General features: G+C 44.5%; 1 protein-coding gene across 2 annotated transcripts in view; it reads left to right on the top strand.

Annotated features, from left to right (window-relative positions):
• PDZD2 (PDZ domain containing 2) overlaps positions 1–17,992 on the top strand; it is a 322,225-nt gene that overhangs the window by 35,959 nt on the left and 268,274 nt on the right. The window lies entirely within an intron of this gene.

Genomic DNA, 17,992 nt, shown 5'->3' with positions numbered 1-17,992 from the left:
GCTGACTGAATCGCAGGTCCCCTCTCAATCTGCTCCCCCATCTGTGTAGCAGGGATGCTGCCACTGAGCCTCAGGCTCTGGGAAATGCTCAAGCCGTCTGGAATCTCAGCAGCATAAGGCTCCTCGGCAGGGCTCTGGGTCAAGGCAATGAGGAGAACACTGACTCCCCTGGTTTTTTCCTCGTGATTTTGGTTCCATCCCTCCTGCCCTCGCTTCGCCCAAGCTCTCCCATGCACCAGTCTGAGCAGATCAGAACTGTGCTGTGGAGGGTCTGCTGAGTGACGGCTTCATGACCCCCCTGTAGTTTGGTTAAATCTGGAAGGTTTCCTTGGTTCCTGGGGGCAACAGTGAGACCCTTGTCCTGCAACCCTTACCTTAGAAATAAAGAAGACAAGTTTCTATGTTGAGAATTAAACTAGTAAATTGCATCATACATGGTTGAATAGCCAGCCTCAGGAATACTCAAGTTAGGAAATTGTCCATAAAAACATACAGAATCACAGGAATCTTGGGGAGGATGGACTAAAATATTATTTTGCTCATAATTAAAAAAACAGAAATCATACCATACTGATGTTGTGGTGGGTGGTTAGGAGTTTAGTTGCTAAGCCGTATCTGACTCTTTTGCGACCCCACGGACTGTAGCCTGCCAGGCTCCTGTGCCCACGGAATTTCCTGGGCAAGAATACTGGAGTTGTTTGCCATTTTCTTCTCCAGGGCATCTTCCTAACACCGGAATTAAATGCAGGTCTCCTGCTTGGCAGGCTGATTTTTTACCACTGAGCCACCTGGGAAGCCACTCTGTGGTTGGGAGAAAAGAGTGTAAATCGAAGGGCTGTAGTTAGTGTAGAGAGTAGGGGAAACACCCTCCAGGAGCCAGATGTGGGTGATACCTTTTCAGATGTTGGGGAGGACAGTCTTGGCTCTGTGGGCAGTTTCCTTGTCTAAGCCCAGGTGAGGGTAGGAAAGAGTGCCTTGGCAGGAGAGCCTTCCTATGCTCACCTAGTTCCCCTTGTTCTAAAGTTTGCCTTCCTCTCTGCCTCCTGCCTTCAGGAAAAACAGGCATTGATCAGGTTGTTGCAAACATCCTGCCTACTTAATAACTATATTTCCAACTGAAAGTTAATAGATGATCATCCTTGCTGGGAACTGTATGTCCGTATCTTTCAATGTGCTGACAGAACTCATGTTTCTGAGGCTTGGAGCCTAAAGAAATGGATGGTGGGAGGTTGACCAAGATCAGGCTCATCTTGTAGTCTCCCTGGCCTACAGGGGGCTTTCCCCAGCCACACCTTTTCACTGTGCACATGCCCCTGGACATTAGCACAGACACAGCATCAGCAGGATCTTAGACAGTGGGTCCCACCTCTTCGTTTCCCCAGGCTTCTCCCCAAGGCCATCATGCCCAGAGTAGAGTTTGATGATTTGTTGATTTCTGGCTTGTTTCCTTCCCATTTCTACAACCTTTGGTCTTACTTTCTCTCTACTTCACTTTTCTCCTGTTATGGAATTAAGTCCTCTGGACCCTGCTCAGGCCCTAGCCTGGCTGAGGCTCTCTTCCCTGCCCGGTAGAGGGCTCTTTTCCCATCCTGGTTCAAGCAGCCGAATAACGAAACTGAAGCTGAGATCCACACAGCACAAGTGTTATTCAGCAGCTAAGGAATGGAGAAGGGGGACTAAGTTCACAGATCAACCTTTCATCCATGTGGTGAGAGAGATTTAATTTTAAAGAATGAAGACAAAAGGCAGAGGAGTGAGGCTGATGGTGGTGAGGCATAAACACTAGTCTAACCAGGGAAGGGGTAGGGCTTTCTCAAAGTAGTGGAGTGCCACCCTCTTACTATTTTTTTCTGATCCTTAATGACCATTTAATATGCCTGTTGACTTAAAAGAGAGTCACAACATAGAAACTGAAAGTTATCTTTTATTTGGTGGAAATTTTTAAGACTTCAAGCCCCAAAGACAGCTTCTCAAGTGACCCTGAGAGAACTGTTGGAGGGGGGTGGGGAGGGGGGTGTTCCATGGTGAGGGGTGGATTCTGGGGCTGGGGAAGGATCAGGTTAAATAAAAGTTTGCAGTAAAGGAGGCAAGTAGTCTTCAGATGATGTTCACATCAAAGATTATTGTTAATTAAGGAAAGCCAGATATCTCAAATTAAGGAATTTAGCACTGTTCTATATATGGGAAGATGCAAGTGTCTGGGCTTACTGAAATCATTCCTTTCATATGCATCTCAGCTGTCTGGGGCCAGCATCCTGCTTCTTGGCTTTTCACATCTTTAGAGTGGCTGCAAAGGACAGCTGCTGGATCGCAGGCATTGTTCTCCTTTTTGGGCACTCTCAGGGCTCAAAAATTCACTGATGGCTCTGCCATCCTTGTTTACTGACATGACAGGAAACACTCAATTTCACTTGCTAATATAGTAAGGTTAACGTATGATGAGACTCAAGGTCTGTTGGAGGTCAGATTGGTCACCATCTTTGTCCCAGCTGGTGCCATCTGGTTTTTTGGTTGGTATCTTCCTTTCTTATCCCTGGACCCTTTAACTTAAAGATTTATGTTGTGTGTACTAGGCATTCAGTCATGTCCGACTCTTTGAGACCCCATGAACTGTAGCTCGCCAGGCTTCTCTGTCCATGGAATTCTCTAGGCAAGGATACTAGAATGGGTTGCCATTCCCTTCTCCAGGGGATCTTCCCAACCCAGGGATCGAACCTGGATTCCCCACATTGCAGGCAGATTCTTTACCATCTGAGCCACCAGGGAAGCCCTTGCTGCTACTGTTAAGTCGCTCCAGTCATGTCCAACTCTGTGCAACCCCATAGATGGCAGCCCACCAGGCTCCGCTGTCCCTGGGATTCTCCAGGCAAGAAGATTATAAAGATTGATGTTAACTCCTGCTAAAGATGGGGATTCACTGGTTTTGAGCAAAGACCTGGGGCAATTCTAAAAACACACCCACTGTTGCTGAACCCAAGTTCGTGTGCCTAACACACAGAAACAGAGTTTGGAGCAGGAAAGGTTTATTGTAGGGCCAAGCAAGGAGAATGGGTGACTCATGCTCAAAAGAGTTCAAAGGCTGTGGGGCGTATGACCTTCCTCTGATTGGTTGGTAGGGAGGTAACTGGGTGGTGCTCTAGGAATCTAAATCATCAACCTTCTGGTTCCAACCAGTCTGGAGTCCAGACTTGTGCTCAGCCTGAAGTTCCCATCCTCCCTCTGGGTGGGACCCTAGTTCCTGTAGAAGAACTCAGAGATTTATATCAGATTGCTATGGATGTTCCTTCAGGAGGAACTCTGAGTCCTGTGACTCTATTGTTCAAATTATTAACTGTTTGAATCTGTCCTCTGAAACTCAGGGAAGGCCTAGGAGGCTGATGCCTTTTTCCTACAAATAAGAATTGGGGACACAGAAAAGCTTTTGTATGCTAGAGGGTCCCACAGGGTCCTGCTTGGTTTCACTGCCCTTTAAAGGCCAGGATGGTGCACGAGCAGCCTTGGGGTTCATTGCGAGCCCAGGGACTGGTGTATCACACGCCTTCACAATCTTCCCTTAATTCTAGTGTTCTGCCTGCAAGAGGTCAAATGAGGATTCCTTTCCTGTCACTCCATGGATGTTGACTTGCCTTCTCATGACCATTGTCTGAACCTTTCCCACAGTGAAGCCTGGGAAAAGGGGCTGCTTCTCAGAGAGGCACAGGGGATGAACCTTTGTGCTCTGTGATCTCTTTGTTTCCTCTGAGGATACTGTCCTTGCACCAGGCCCTCCAGCCTGGACTCCTGCAAGCAGTCTGGGAGGGGAGGGAGTGGAGGCCAGTCTGTGCACAACTTAGGCTTTTGCCAAATTGGAAAGTCTGCGGGTCCTCAGTGGAAACACCGGATTTCCTCTTGTTCCATGGCCCTCATGCCCCACACCCACCCATCCCAGGCAAATTCCTTCCTCTTCCTGATTGTTGGTTCTTTCTGCTGCTCCAGGGAGCTTTTATTCAGTAGGCTGTATTTCTTCTTATCTTCCATAAGAACTGAACTGTGGTTACAAGCATGTGAATATAAACCACCCAGCCCCTCACCACCACCCCGCTCCTCCCTTTGTCTTGGCAAACACTCAAAATCTGATAAAGCAATTTGGCCTATCTTTTCTGCAGTTTAAAACTTCCATGTGTTGTATACATGCTTCTTAATGAGGCTAGCAACTCCATCCAACTTGCTAACTCAGCTCCAATGTCCAATAAGGTGCTGGAACTGGAAGGAAACTTAATAGAACTGCCTCATTTAACAGATAAGGAAACTGAGCCCCAGAGATGCTAAAAGACTTTCCTGGGGACCTACAGTTAGCCAATGGGAAAGACTGAGGGCAGAAGGAGAAGAAGGCATCAGAGGAAGAGATGGCTGAATGGCATCACCGATGCAATGGACATGAACTTGGGCAAACTTCAGGAGATGGTGGCCTTCAGGACAGGAGGCCTGGTGTGTGGGCAGTCCACAGGGTTGCAGAGAGTCGGACACAACTGGGCAATTGAACAACAACGGGAGAGTGTATCACTGGCTGTTAGAAAATACTTAAGTCGTTTTTAATTAACAGTGAGGTCAGATTCTATGCAATTGGTTGCTAAGCATTTAAATATAGTAAGATTATTTACCCAAAAGTCTAAACACTAGAAACATCTAAAAAAGTACAGTTGTTCTGAATGAAACAACTATAAAGTAACTACTCATTAAAAAAGAATAAGTCCAGTGAACTTGAGGAATTATATGCATGCTATATGTTCATGGTGTCGACTAAAAAAGATGTACAACTTGAGAGTTGCAACTTAAGTTTTATTTGGGGCAAAATAAGAACTGCAGCCCGGGAGGCAGCACCTCAGATAGCTCTGAGAGACTGCTCCTCCCCAGCTGCAGTAGGGGGAGGTCAGTATATACGGTCTTGGTGAAGAGGGAGTTCAATACCATGAAGCACTCACTTTACAAAAGGTCTGTTGTTAGGCATGAGGATCTGATGTCACCATGAAGGGATCTGGTGCTTCTCTAGATCTATGCAGAGTACATCATGAGAAAGCTGGACTGGATGAAGCACAAGCTGGAATCAAGGTTGCCAGGAGAAATATCGATAACCTCGGATATGCAGATGACACCACCCTTATGGCAGAAGGTGAAGAAGAACTAAAGAGCCTCTTGATGAAAGTGAAAGAGGAGAGTGAAAAAGTTGGCTTAAAGCTCAACATTCAGAAAACAAAGATCATGACATCCAGTCCTATAACTTCATGGCAAATAGATGGGGAAACAGTAGAAACAGTGGCAGACTTTATTTTGAGGGGCTCCAAAATCACTGCAGATGGTGATTGCAGCCATGAAATTAAAAGACGCTTACTCCTTGGAAGAAAAGTTATGCCCAACCTAGACAGCATATTAAAAAGCACACGCGTTACTTTGCCAACAAAGGTCCATCTTGTCAAGGCTATGGTTTTTCCAGTAGTCATGTATGGATGTGAGAATTGGACTATAAACAAAGCTGAGCACTGAAGAATTGATGCTTTTGAATGGTGGTGTTGGAGAAGACTCTTGAGAGTCCCTGGACTGCAAGGAGATCCAACCAGTCCATCCTAAAGGAAATCAATCCTGAGTGTTTACTGGAAGGACTGATGTTGAAGCTGAAACTCCAATACTTTGGCCACCTGATGTGAAGAGCTGACTCATTTGAAAAGACCCTGATGCTGGGAAAGATTGAAGGCAAGAGGAGAAGGGGACGACAGAGGATGAGATGGTTAGATGGTATCACTGACTCAATGGATGTGAGTAAACTCTTGGAGTGGGTGATGGACAGGGAGGCCTGGTGTGCTGCAGTCCATGGGGTCGAAAAGAGTTGGACACAACTGAGCTACTGAACTGAACTAGATATGAGGAGATGCAAGGACTGAGATCATAACATCTGTTCCTAAAAACATACAACTATTTAAAGCCCTGTCCCACCAAATTCCCTGGAGCACAGTGTGCCTCACTGCACCCTGAACTCGCTCCAGGTTGTTGAAAGTCAACAGGCTACAGCAGCAGGGGGTTCAGTTTCCTAGAGGCAGATGGCACATGCCTTTGTTGTTCAGTCTTTGGCGATGCCCTTGGTAAGTGCCAATTTGTAGGTGACAGTGACATGATCTAAAGGCCTGTCACCTGCATATTGGTGGCATCATGGCTGCCCAATACATGCAAAGAGGACAGGACAGGCATATTTAAATGAGCAATCACAGTAACCACAGGATAGTCTTGCTCCCAACACAAAGGTCTCAGTTCGTTCATTACATTTGATACATAGCAACTGTTTCAAAGTATTGAATTGCCATTTTGATGCCAAGCAGGGGCCTGTAGGACTCCTGGGCATGAAGGCCGTTTTGTCTGCCATTTCTTGTAGTAAGACTCCAGCCTCCATGACCTTCTCTGAGTTCCAAAGAGCAGAACAGTTACTAATCAAGAGAGGAGCAGCCGTGAAACCACCTGAGGCAAGACTGAAGGGACCAGAGAGGCTTATCAAGATTAGGAGACCAGATCCCCTGAGGTCCTGTTTTTGTTGTTGTTTAGTCATTAAGTCGTGTTCAAATCTTTTTCCACCCCATGGACTGTAGCCCTCCAGACTCCTCTGTCCATGGGATTTCCCAGGCAAGAATACTGGAGAGGGTTGCCATGTCCTTCTCCAGGAGATCTCAGCCCAAGAATCAAACCCACATCTCCTGCCTGGCAGGCAGATTTCTTACTGCTGAACCACTAGGGAAGCCCACTGAGACCCTGAAGACACCCTGATCTTGTCAGGAACCCTACCTTTTTGAAACTTTGCAGAAGAAAGAATGCAGGACTTTTACTGCCTTGATCCTAATCACATTCCCCTCCCTGACTCAGTGGTTCAGTCCTGTCTGACTTTTTTGCAGCCACATGGACTGTAGCCTGGCAGGCTCCTCTGCCCATGGAATTATCCAGGCAAGAATACTGGAGTGAGGTGCCATTTCATACTCCAGGGGATCCTCCTGACCCAGGAATTGAACCTGTGTCTATTGCGTCTCCTGCACTGGCAGGCTGATTCTTTACTCTTCTGCCACCTGGGAAGCCTGACTATATAACCTCTCCCTATTTACTAGGAGGGTGGTGGGCACAGGTCTTGAGGTTCTCACCTACTGTGTTCCCCTTTTGCCTGGCAAAGAAATAAAGCCACTCTTTCCTTCTCCATAATTCTGTTCCTGTATTTCTGTTTGGCAGTGGTGCACAGAGAACCAAGACTTTGGCATTCAATTTCAAAAATATGTACCTCACCGAATAAATGCCCTCTTCCCCCATCATTGTGCTCTTTCAGAATTTAGATGCCTACATTCCAAATATATAATTAATCCAGAACTGCCCAAATCCTGACATTCTGAGTAAACAATCTTAAACCGCAAATGTACAAACTTGTTCCAGTATGCGAAGCCACAAGAGATACATTTTAGAAGTACGTAGAAAGCAGAAATAATTTGTAATATTCATTTTGGTCTATTGTTTTCTATACTCATCTTAAGAGACAAGATTCATTAAGTTTCATGAATCTTTAAAAAGTTTGGACAAATAGTCCATGAGTTAGGACATACGATATCTTCAAGTACTAGATTCTCAAACTAGCTGCCAGGTCATTCTTTTTCACTCATTCTTTTTTTTCTTTTATCCTATTCTTTGGGGGTCATTAGACCCAGAAACTGAAGGATTGTGGTCCTGTCTTGATGTTCATTCTTCTCATGTCTAACTGAGGGCTGGACATGAGAGCCCTTCTATATGATTCTATAATCACATGAGAATGTTACCCAGTTCAAGCTTGGTCTGCTCACCACACAACAGGCCAGTTAACCAAGAGACAAGTTGTTGAGCTTGGGCTTCCCTGGTGGCTCAGCTGGTAAAGAATCTGCCTGCAATGTGAGAGACCTGGGTTCGATCCCTGGTTTGGGAAGATCCCTTGGAGAAGGGAATGGCTACCCACTCCAGTATTCTGGCCTGGAGAATTCCATGGACTGTGTAGTCCTTGTGGTCGCAAAGAGTCAGACACATGACTGAGCAACTTTCGCAAAGTGTTGAGGTATGGAATACAATGACAGAGAAGATGGCAGACTGATGTCTCAAAATAACCATCTTGTCAGGGGTCTGGAAGCCAGGTTCTTTTATGGGGCAGAGAGAGGGAGGAGTTGAGCAAGTAAAGATATTATCTTGCAAATATCTCCTGGAATGGCCAACCTCAGGAAGTGTTGCCTTAACTTCTTTAAACTTCTTTAGGCAGAGGGACAGGATTCCCTGGGGCAGGTCATTATGAATGATTATAATGACAAAAGCAATGAAAAACAAAGGTTGAAGTCAAAGAAACAGATCTCTCATGGAGTCAGAATTGGCTCTCACCTGCAACAAGAACACCTCTCTCATCCCCTAAAACTGTAGCATAGACCTTGGAAAGCTTCACTTTCCACGGAATCCATTATGTGTCCCCAAATGTGCCACTTCATGGCCCTTCGCACACTGTATTCAGCGATCTTTCTCCAGCAGATCACAGCTGCCACAGGGCTGGTCATCGTCTCTTCCCTGGCATGGCATAATCAACCCTTGTGGCATGAAAACAAAGACTGGCTCAGATTCTTGTTCTGTCTCATACACAGCCATTCAGTTAGTCTACAGTCTAAAGCCCCCAAAAGATGTCCTTTTCATTATAAGGGACTGGAATGCAAAAGGAGGAAGTCAAGAAACACCTAGAGTAACAGGGAGATTTGGCCTTGGAGTACAGAATGAAGCAGGGCAAAGGCTAATAGAGTTTTGCCAAGAGAACGCACTGGTCATAGCAGACACCCTCTTCCAACAACACAAGAGAAAACCCTACACATGGACATCACCAGATGGCCAACACTGAAATCAGATTGTTTATATTCTTTGCAGCCAAAGATGGAGAAGCTCTATAGAGTCAGCAAAAACAAGACCAGGAGCTGATTGTGGCTCAGATCATGAACTCCTTATTACCAAATTCAGACTTAAATTGAAGAAGTTAGGCAAAACCACTAGACTATTCAGGTATGACCTAAATCAAATCCCTAATGATTATACAGTGGAAGTGAGAAATAGATTTAAGGGACTAGATCTGATAGACAGAGTGCCTGATGAACTATGGACGGAGGCTCATGACATTGTTCAGGAGACAGGATCAAGACCATCCCCAAGAAAAAGAAATGCAAAAAAGCAAAATGGCTGTTTGAGGAGGCCTTACAAATAGCTGTAAAAAGAAGACAAGTGAAAAGCAAAGGAGAAAAGGATAGATATACCCATTTGAATGCAGAGTTCCAAAGAATAGCAAGAAGAGATAAGAAAGTCTTCCTCAGTGATCATTGGAAAGAAATAGAGGAAAACAATAGAATGGGAAAGACTAGACATCTCTTCAAGAAAATTAGAGATACCAAGAGAACATTTCATGCAAAGATGGGCTCAATAAAGGACAGAAATGGTATGGACCTAACAGAAGCAGAAGATATTAAGAAGAGGTGGCAAGAATACACAGAAGAACTGTAAAAAAAAAAGATCTTCACGACCCAGATAATCACAATGGTGTGATCACTAGAGCCAGACATCCTGGAATGGGAAGTCAAGTAGGCTTTAGGAGGCATCACTACACACAAAGCTAGTGGAGATGATGAAATTCCAGTTGAGCTATTTCAAATCCTGAGAGATGATGCTGTGAAAGTGCTGCACTCAATATGCCAGCAAATTTGGAGAACTCAGCAGTGGCCACAGGACTGGAAAAGGTCAGTTTTCATTCCAATCCCAAAGAAAGGCAATGCCAAAGAATGCTCAAACTACCGCACAGTTGCACTCATCTCACATGCTAGTAAAGTAATGCTCAAAATTCTCCAAGCCAGGCTTCAACAATACATGAACAATGAACTTGCAGATGTTCAAGCTGATTTTAGAACTGGCAGAGATACCAGAGATAAAATTGCCAACATCTGCTGGATCATGGAAAAAGCAAGAGAGTTCCAGAAAAACATCTATTTCTTCTCTGTTGCCTATGCCAAAGCCTTTGTCTGTGTGGATCCCAATAAACTGTGGAAAATTCTGAAAGACATGGGAATACCAGATCACCTGACCTGCCTCTTGAGAAATCTGTATGCAGGTCAGGAAGCAACAGTTAGAACTGGACATGGAACAATAGACTGGTTCCAAATAGGAAAAGGAGTACATCAAGGCTGTATATTGTCACCCTGCTTATTTAACTTATATGAAGAGTAAATCATGAGAAATGCTGGACTGGATGAAGCACAAGCTGGAATCAAGATTGCCGGGAAAATTATCAATAACCTCAGATATGCAGATGATACCACCCTTATGGCAGAAAATGAAGAAGAACTAAAGAGCCTCTTGATGAAAGTGAAAGAGGAGAGTGAAAAAGTTGGCTTAAAGCTCAACATTCAGAAAACTATGATCATGGTATCTGGTCCCATCACTTCATGGCAAATAGATGGGAAACAGTGTGAGCGCTGAAGAATTGATGCTTTTGAACTGTGGTGTTGGAGAAGACTCTTGAGAGTCCCTTGGACCACAAGGAGATCTAACCAGTCCATCCTAAAGGTGATCAGTCCTGAGTGTTCACTGGAAGGACTGATGTTGAAGCTGAAACTCCAATACTTTGGCCACCTGATGTGAAGAGCTGACTCATTTGAAAAGACCCTGATGCTGGGAAAGATTGAGGGCGGGAGGAGAAGGGGACAACAGAGGATGAGATGGTTGAATGGCATCACCGACTCACTGGATGTGAGTTTGAGAAACTCCAGAAGTTGGTGATGGACAGGAAGCCTGGCGTGCTGCAGTCCGTGGGGTCGTAAAGAGTCAGACACAACTGAGCAACTGAACTGAACTGAACTGAACTGAAGAGTCAGTCATGTAGATAATTAAAAATTAGCCAGTATCCTGGTCTCCCAAAACATAAGCCGACCTAAAAGTGTCACAGTCGTTTGTGTTTATAATGTTTCTCATCAGCTATAGGCTTGTGTGTAACACCTGGGGCTGCAGAGTGGTGATCATATGTGCTTTTAGCTCTTTAACAGACAGAAACACACCCCGTTTGTTGTTGCTGATGGTGGTGACAGGTGCCCCAAATCAAGGTAGGAACTTAGTCACAGCTGCTGTTGGCAAAGTAGCAGGGCTGATGTTTAAACACTCAGGATTATATCTGATCATTGAATCTGAGAGTTAGGAGTGGATTAATTCATTTATTAGGGATTTTGTTTACCTGTAATGGAATGTCTAATTAATAGGGCTTAAACAAGATAGCAGCCCATTTTTCTTTCAATCTAGGATTGGTACCAGCTGCTCAAGGAAGTCTTATAGTTGGTCATAGGATGGCTACTAAAGCTCCAGTCATCAAAAGTGCATTTTAAGTGTGAAAAAGGGAAAATAACTCTCATAAAAAAGTAAATCTCTTTGATAGACCCACTCAACAACTTCGTGGGCCAAGACTATATAGTTATGGCTACGCCTCTCTGAAGGAACACTAAAAACTACAGTTTTTTGGTTGGGTACTTGTCTTATACACACAGATGGATTTCTGTTAGAGAGAAAGAGAAGAGAAAGAATATGGTGTAGGCAAATAGCCTCACTCCTCTCCTTTGGTGCCTCAGACATACCCTTCTTTCTGTATGTGACATAGAGTCTCTATTATCAAGAGAGAAGGCTCTGAAGCCTCGTATAGTTGGCAAGATTAGAACCCTGGGTTTCTGGGGGGTATAGGCTGCAGTCCATGGGGTCGCTAAGAGTCAGGCACGACTGACTGCACTTTCACTTTTCACTTTCATGCATTGGAGAAGGAAATGGCAACCCACTCCAGTGTTCTTGCCTGGAGAATCCCAGGGAGAGAGGAGCCTAGTGGGCTGCCATCTATGGGGTTGCACAGAGTCGGACACGACTGAAGAGACTTAGCAGCAGCAGCAGCAGCAGGGTCCTCTCCATCAGTTCTGGATACAACTCCTTGCAACTGAGTGGTGAAACATCTAACCTACAGTACTGGGGAGATATAAAATAGCTACAATAAAAAATTTGCTTTCTAAAAGGAGGTATGGAAAACAGAGCAGTCACTGTTCTTAGCAGTGACAATGCCTTGTTCCAGTGGCAAGAACTCCTGTTCCTTGCCCTCCATGACCCTTGCCTGTTTCTAGGAGTTATTCATCATTCATTGTCTTCCAAGACCACTTCTGGGGTGGGCACAGGGAGGACACCTTCTCCGGGGCTATACACATCATCAAGTCTACTTCTTATGGATGAGAATGGCTGCAAATCAGATTGGGGTCCTTTGACAATAGAGTTCCCTCCAAGATTAGTAGGCTTTTCTGGCCAATTCCTGATTACTTATTTCCTTTAGTTTCTCGTTTATGAGTTCTGCCCATGTCCCTACACTTAATGTCTGCTACATAATGTATGCTGCTGGTCATTGCTGAAACAGTGACCTCCAGTGGGTGATCACACCCTTGGCAGCAGCCTTACAACCTCTGTCTGATGGGGTACCACCCACCCCTTTCTAATCAAGCAGACTGTCTGCCCCCTGCCAGGGTCCAAGTGCAGGCCTCTGAGGCAGCAGATTGCAGGCTGAATGTTGAGCATGCCTTCTTAAAAGAGCGCTATTTCTTCCCATCTCACTTGCCAGCTGAGTTGAAGAACTCAGGACTTTGCTAGGATGGAAAAAGCACCACCAATATTTTAAATTTTTCCTACCGACTTCTTAACACCACAGCTTTAGTCAACAAATCTGTGACTTTCCACTGCATAGTAGCTGCCAGATGGACCAAATACTTCATAGAACAGCGAGGGGCACCTTTTCAGCCCACAGTATCCAAGTCCTAGGCGTCTGCCTTCCTCCCTCGCTTACTTATCTAGTTCCACATTTTAGGTTCTGTTACTTTAATTTTACTTATTTATCTATCTCTCTATCTTTTGGCCACACCACCCAGCATGCAGGATCTTAGTTCCCCAACCAAGGATTGAACCCACGCTTCTTGCAGTGAAAGCCCAGAGTCTTAACCACTGGCCCACCAGGGAAGTCCCAGCTTCTGTTACTTTCAGTTTCCCCACTTTTAGGTACCACACTGTACATTCGTTTGGAGTTTTATTCAGTTAATTTGTTGGATTTTGAAAAATCCAAATAATAGTGATTAAACAACATGTTGTTGTTGTTAAGTATCTAAGTCATATCCAATTCTTTGTGAGCCCATGGGCTATAGCTTGCCAGGCTTCTCTGTCTGTGGGATTTCCCAGGCAAAAATACTGGGGTGGGTTACCATTTCCTTCTCCAACCAGTCTTTCCAACCCAGGGATCGAACCCACATCTCCTGCATTGGCAGGTGGATTCTCTGCCACTTAGCCACCAGAGACGCCCTGATTAAACAGCATAGGGGGTTATTTTTTCCTTCCACTTCTGCTCTTAAGGAATGCCACTGTGAACCCCACCCAGGATTTCCACTTTCATCTCATTGGCCAGAACACTGTTGTGGAGCTCTTTGTATCTCCTCCAAGAGAGGCTGGGTAGATGGATACATCACCACACCCAGGAACATACAGGAAGAAAGAGAGAAGGGTCATCAGGTAGACAGCCACAGCTTCTGACTTTACCTGCTTGTTGATCTTAGGAGGTCCGATGGTGGCGGGGAAGAGATCCCCAGGCAGGGTGCCTGGGTAAGTCCGGTGCAAGTGCAAAAGGGCAAGGTTGTCAGGAGCAGGCAGGGAGGTGCTGATGTAGAGAGGAGCAAGGCCCTGGCCCACAAGGCGGGTCTCTAGTCCTGGCTTTGTTACTTAATGTGAGAGCTCAGGCATTTAATTAGTCTCTCTGTTTCTGTTCTTTTTTCTGAGCCTTTAAAAACTGCAAGCTAACAATACCTCCCTGCAGTAATGTTGGGGAAATTAAATAACAGAATCACTGGAAAGGGCTCATTTAGAACAGTGTCTGATACATGGTTATGCTCAGAAAATGTTAGTCAGTAGCCCGTGTTGGTAAAATGGATGCCCTTATTTTGTAAGGTGGTTGTGGGAGAATGAACAAGACAGGGAGGAAGCAGCCAGCATGGAGGACCCTTTTCCCCCCTCTCCTTGTAGCCAACAGTCCTTTCTCTCCCAGCTCTGACCTCAGGGTCTTTGCACTTGGGGTTCCCTCAGCAAAAACAGCCTTCCCACAGATATTCTCGTGCCTCCACCTCTCACTTCAGGTCTCTTCCCCAGGGTCCTTTCCTAATCCCCTCCCATACCCATTCCTCCGGGGCCTCTGACACTGCTGTAATTCTCTTCACAGTGCTAATCACTGTGTGACTTTACCCTATTCCATGGTTACCAATGCGCCTTCCTCAGAACACGAGCTTCTTGAGGCTTGGTGGGAGTGTCGTCTGTTTTGTTCTGGGCTCAGCATATGATGGGCACTCACTGAACCTCTGTTGAATAAGCCAGTAGTCAATATTTAATCCACATTGGTTTTCTTTTAAAATGTGAGTATTTTCTAAGAGTCAAAAGAGGAACCCAGTCTGGTAGGAAGGAAGACTAGATTGAGGTGGAGGAATTTGAACTTAGCAGAGGTCAGAACAGGAGAACGTTTAGAAGCCAGGACAGTTGGAAGAGAGTGTTGGTACAGGACAGCCCAGTGTGAATCAGATTTTGAGGCAAGATCTGGATAAGCCAGGAGACCTCTTCAAATTCCCGCCTAGGTTCAGGATTTAGCCTTGACTTTGGGCAGATGATTGGTTTCACTCAGTTCAGGGTTTTTTGTTTTTTTTTTCATTGTTAGCCCCCTCCTCTCACCCTGGAGAAAAGTTTAATTTAATTTCAGTTCTAATACACACAATTAAATGCTACGAAATAAGTGTCAGGTGGGATTGAGGATCGCAGCAGAAAGAGGCATTAACCATTATAATCTCTAAATTTTGTGGATGATGTCACCCTGCTGAGAATACATGGCTCAGCTCAACGGAGATCCAAGAACAGTGGTCGATTCTAACACCATATCAATAAATTAACTCAGGGACAGAAGCATTTATTTGGAATGTTAAGGCTGTCAGCTTCAAGTTACTCAAAATTAATTTAAATTATCACAGCTATTTGCTTGAGATGGGAAACTAATTGGAGAATTAAGCATGGCAGATAAAAGGGAACTGCGCTGTTGCAGTGGCTCTCCAAGTCCACAAACTCTACTCCCTCTTAAAATGGGTCCATCTTCAAGAGGAGCTTTTAGACCTTGACACATGTCAGTCATGGAGGGATGTTGGTATTTGTAATGATTGGCAGACTTCTGTGTCTTCTCTGTGTCAGTGTTCTGTTCGCTGAGATATTTGGTACTGGATTGTTTCATGGGATATTGTGAACATCCCACATTTCTCCCAGTAGCGTTGTAAGAGCGTGTGTCTTTGCATATGCCCTGAGTCCTCTCAGACTGTTGCATTGGATGGGAATGCCTCTATGCCCTTTATTTGTAGAAAAACCACAAAAGGAGTTGATCAAATGGGGAGCTAGAAAGATTACTGGTAAATTCCAAGTTTTAGGTACAGAATTGAAAGGTTATATCGTTCGTGAATAACTTCAATAAGATTAACTAAGTCTCTTGACGGTGTCTGTACATTTGAAATCATTTTTCCTTTTCTGAAAACTCCACTGTCCAGAGAGTGGACTCCCAGCAGCCATGTTGATACCTTGTGACCACACCTCCTTGGCCATAACTGATGGATGGACTCATGATGGACAAATGATCCAATCCAAGCCAATCAACTGTATTCACCACCAATGTACTAATTAACAACTTTGGCGTTACAAAGAGCAGGAAAAAAAAGGTTTTTTTCTCTTAAGTTGTTAAAATGGTCAAATATAATATATTACAAAGATCACTGTTGTTGTTCGGTTGCTAAATTGTGTCCAACTTTTTGGGACCCCATGGACTGCAGCACTTCCGGTTTCTTTGTCCTTCACTATCTCCCAGAGTTTGCTTAAACTCACATCCCTTGAATGGGTGATGCCATCCAACCATCTCATCCTCTGTCGCCCCTTCTCCTCCCGCCTTCAATCTTTCCCAGCGTCAGGGTCCTTTCCAATGAGTCAGCTCTTCACATCAGGTGGCCAAAGTATTGGAGTTTCAGGTTCAACATCAGTCCTTCCAATGAACACCCAGGACTGATCTCCTTTAGGATGAACTGGTTTGATGTCCTTGCAGTCCAAGGGACTCTCAAGAGTCTTCTCCAGCAAAACAGTTCGAAGGCATCAATTCTTCAGCACTCAGCCTTTTTTATGGTCCAACTCTCACATCCATACACGACTACTGGAAAAACCATAGCTTTGACTATAAAGGCTTTTGTCAGCAAAGTGATGTCTCTGCTTTCTAATATGCTGTATAGATTTTGCTTTTCTTCCAAGGAGCAAGCGTCTTTTAACTTCATGGCAAGTTTTCATTTATTTATACATCTCCCACTAGACTATGAATTGCCTATAGGACAGGGAATTTACCTTTTGACAATATATTCCCAGTGCCAAGTTCAAGGTCTGTTTCTCAGTATATGTTCATATGTTAGATACATGTTGAAAAAAGTGGAAAAGAAGTGAAAGTATTCATTGCTCAGTCACATCCAACGCTTTGCGACCACATAGACTGTAGCCTGCCAGGCTACTCTGTCAATGGGATTTCCCAGGCAAGAATGCTGGAGAGGGTAGCCATTCTCTTCTCAAGGCTATCTTCCTGAGAAGGTAGATTCTTTACTAATTGAGCCACAAAGGAAGCTGTAAATGCATGTTGCATAAATATGGTCTGACATTGAGGGGGAAAATTCTCTATTGCTCTTAAGTTTGGGTCTTTTCAATCACTTATTTTCCAAATGAACATCTAACCCAATATGTTTAACTCTTGTTTTCACATGTATGGAACCATCTGAACTGTGACTAACACCTTGAATCTTTAAAATTTTAATTTTAAAGAATCTTTTTAAAAAAATATTTTAAATTATTGAGAGTCTACAAGGTGACAGACACTGTGCTGGGGTGGGGAGTATATTGATGAACCAGACATTGTCACTGTACTTGAGAACCTCTCTGTGGAGTATGAGAAGCTTAGAAACCATTTAACTCAACTTTCTCATTTTACAGATGAGGAAACAGAGACTCCTAAGAGTTGTTCAGCCTGATGGAAAATGTTTTGATTTATTCATAAGACTTTAATATGTCTGTGTGGAGTTACTGTTCAGTGAGAGGTGTTACTTATTTGGGCCAAAGAAATTGGTTTTTGCCCGTGTATGGATTATCTTTTCTTTGATCTTGCCTTTCTTTTTAATAGGTGCATGATTATGTAGATGATATTTACTAAGCCTTTGATTTATAAGGAACCAGTTAATAGCTGGCACTCCAGTTCTCTGGAAACTCACAGCCTACTCTACTAGAAATTTCTTTACGGTTCCTGAGGAATAAGGTCATTTATTCTTGACATGGCTTCCGACACCTCTCCCATTTGTTATTATTCCTTGTTAAATCACTTCCTGAGAAGGCTTGAGAATGTTTTCCATCTTAGATGGCACAGTTTATATTGACTTTCTCTAGCTGAAAGTGAAGTTCTAAGAAGAGCCTGAAAGGGGTCATTTTTCTGTGTTTACAGAGGATGGAGGTGAAAATCTCTTTGGAGGAGAAGGAGAATTGGCCAGGGAGTTCAATTAACCTTCCACTGGGAGGGATGGCTTGTGCGCTGGGCACTCTGCATGTTTGGGCAGGGGGAGGGGAGGGAAGAGGGGATATCACTGCCCACCCTCGCACAGGAGCCTGCAGTAGCCACGTGCAACCTGGGGAGTTTGTCACTGAGTGAGACACATACCCAGGACAAACCAAGGAGTGGTCAGGGCTGCTCACCCAGAAACCTGGAGAAACATCTCTCTGCAGGAGACAGCTTTGGGGTTGGCCTCACATAGGTTGCTTTCAACAGTTTGCCAAAGAAAAAGACAGGAGACTAAAAGCTAGAGGCTGT

Source organism: Capra hircus, chromosome 20 (genome assembly GCF_001704415.2).
Source record: "Capra hircus breed San Clemente chromosome 20, ASM170441v1, whole genome shotgun sequence".
Lineage (NCBI taxonomy): Eukaryota > Metazoa > Chordata > Mammalia > Artiodactyla > Bovidae > Capra > Capra hircus.
This window is presented reverse-complemented; position numbering and strand designations above follow the sequence as displayed.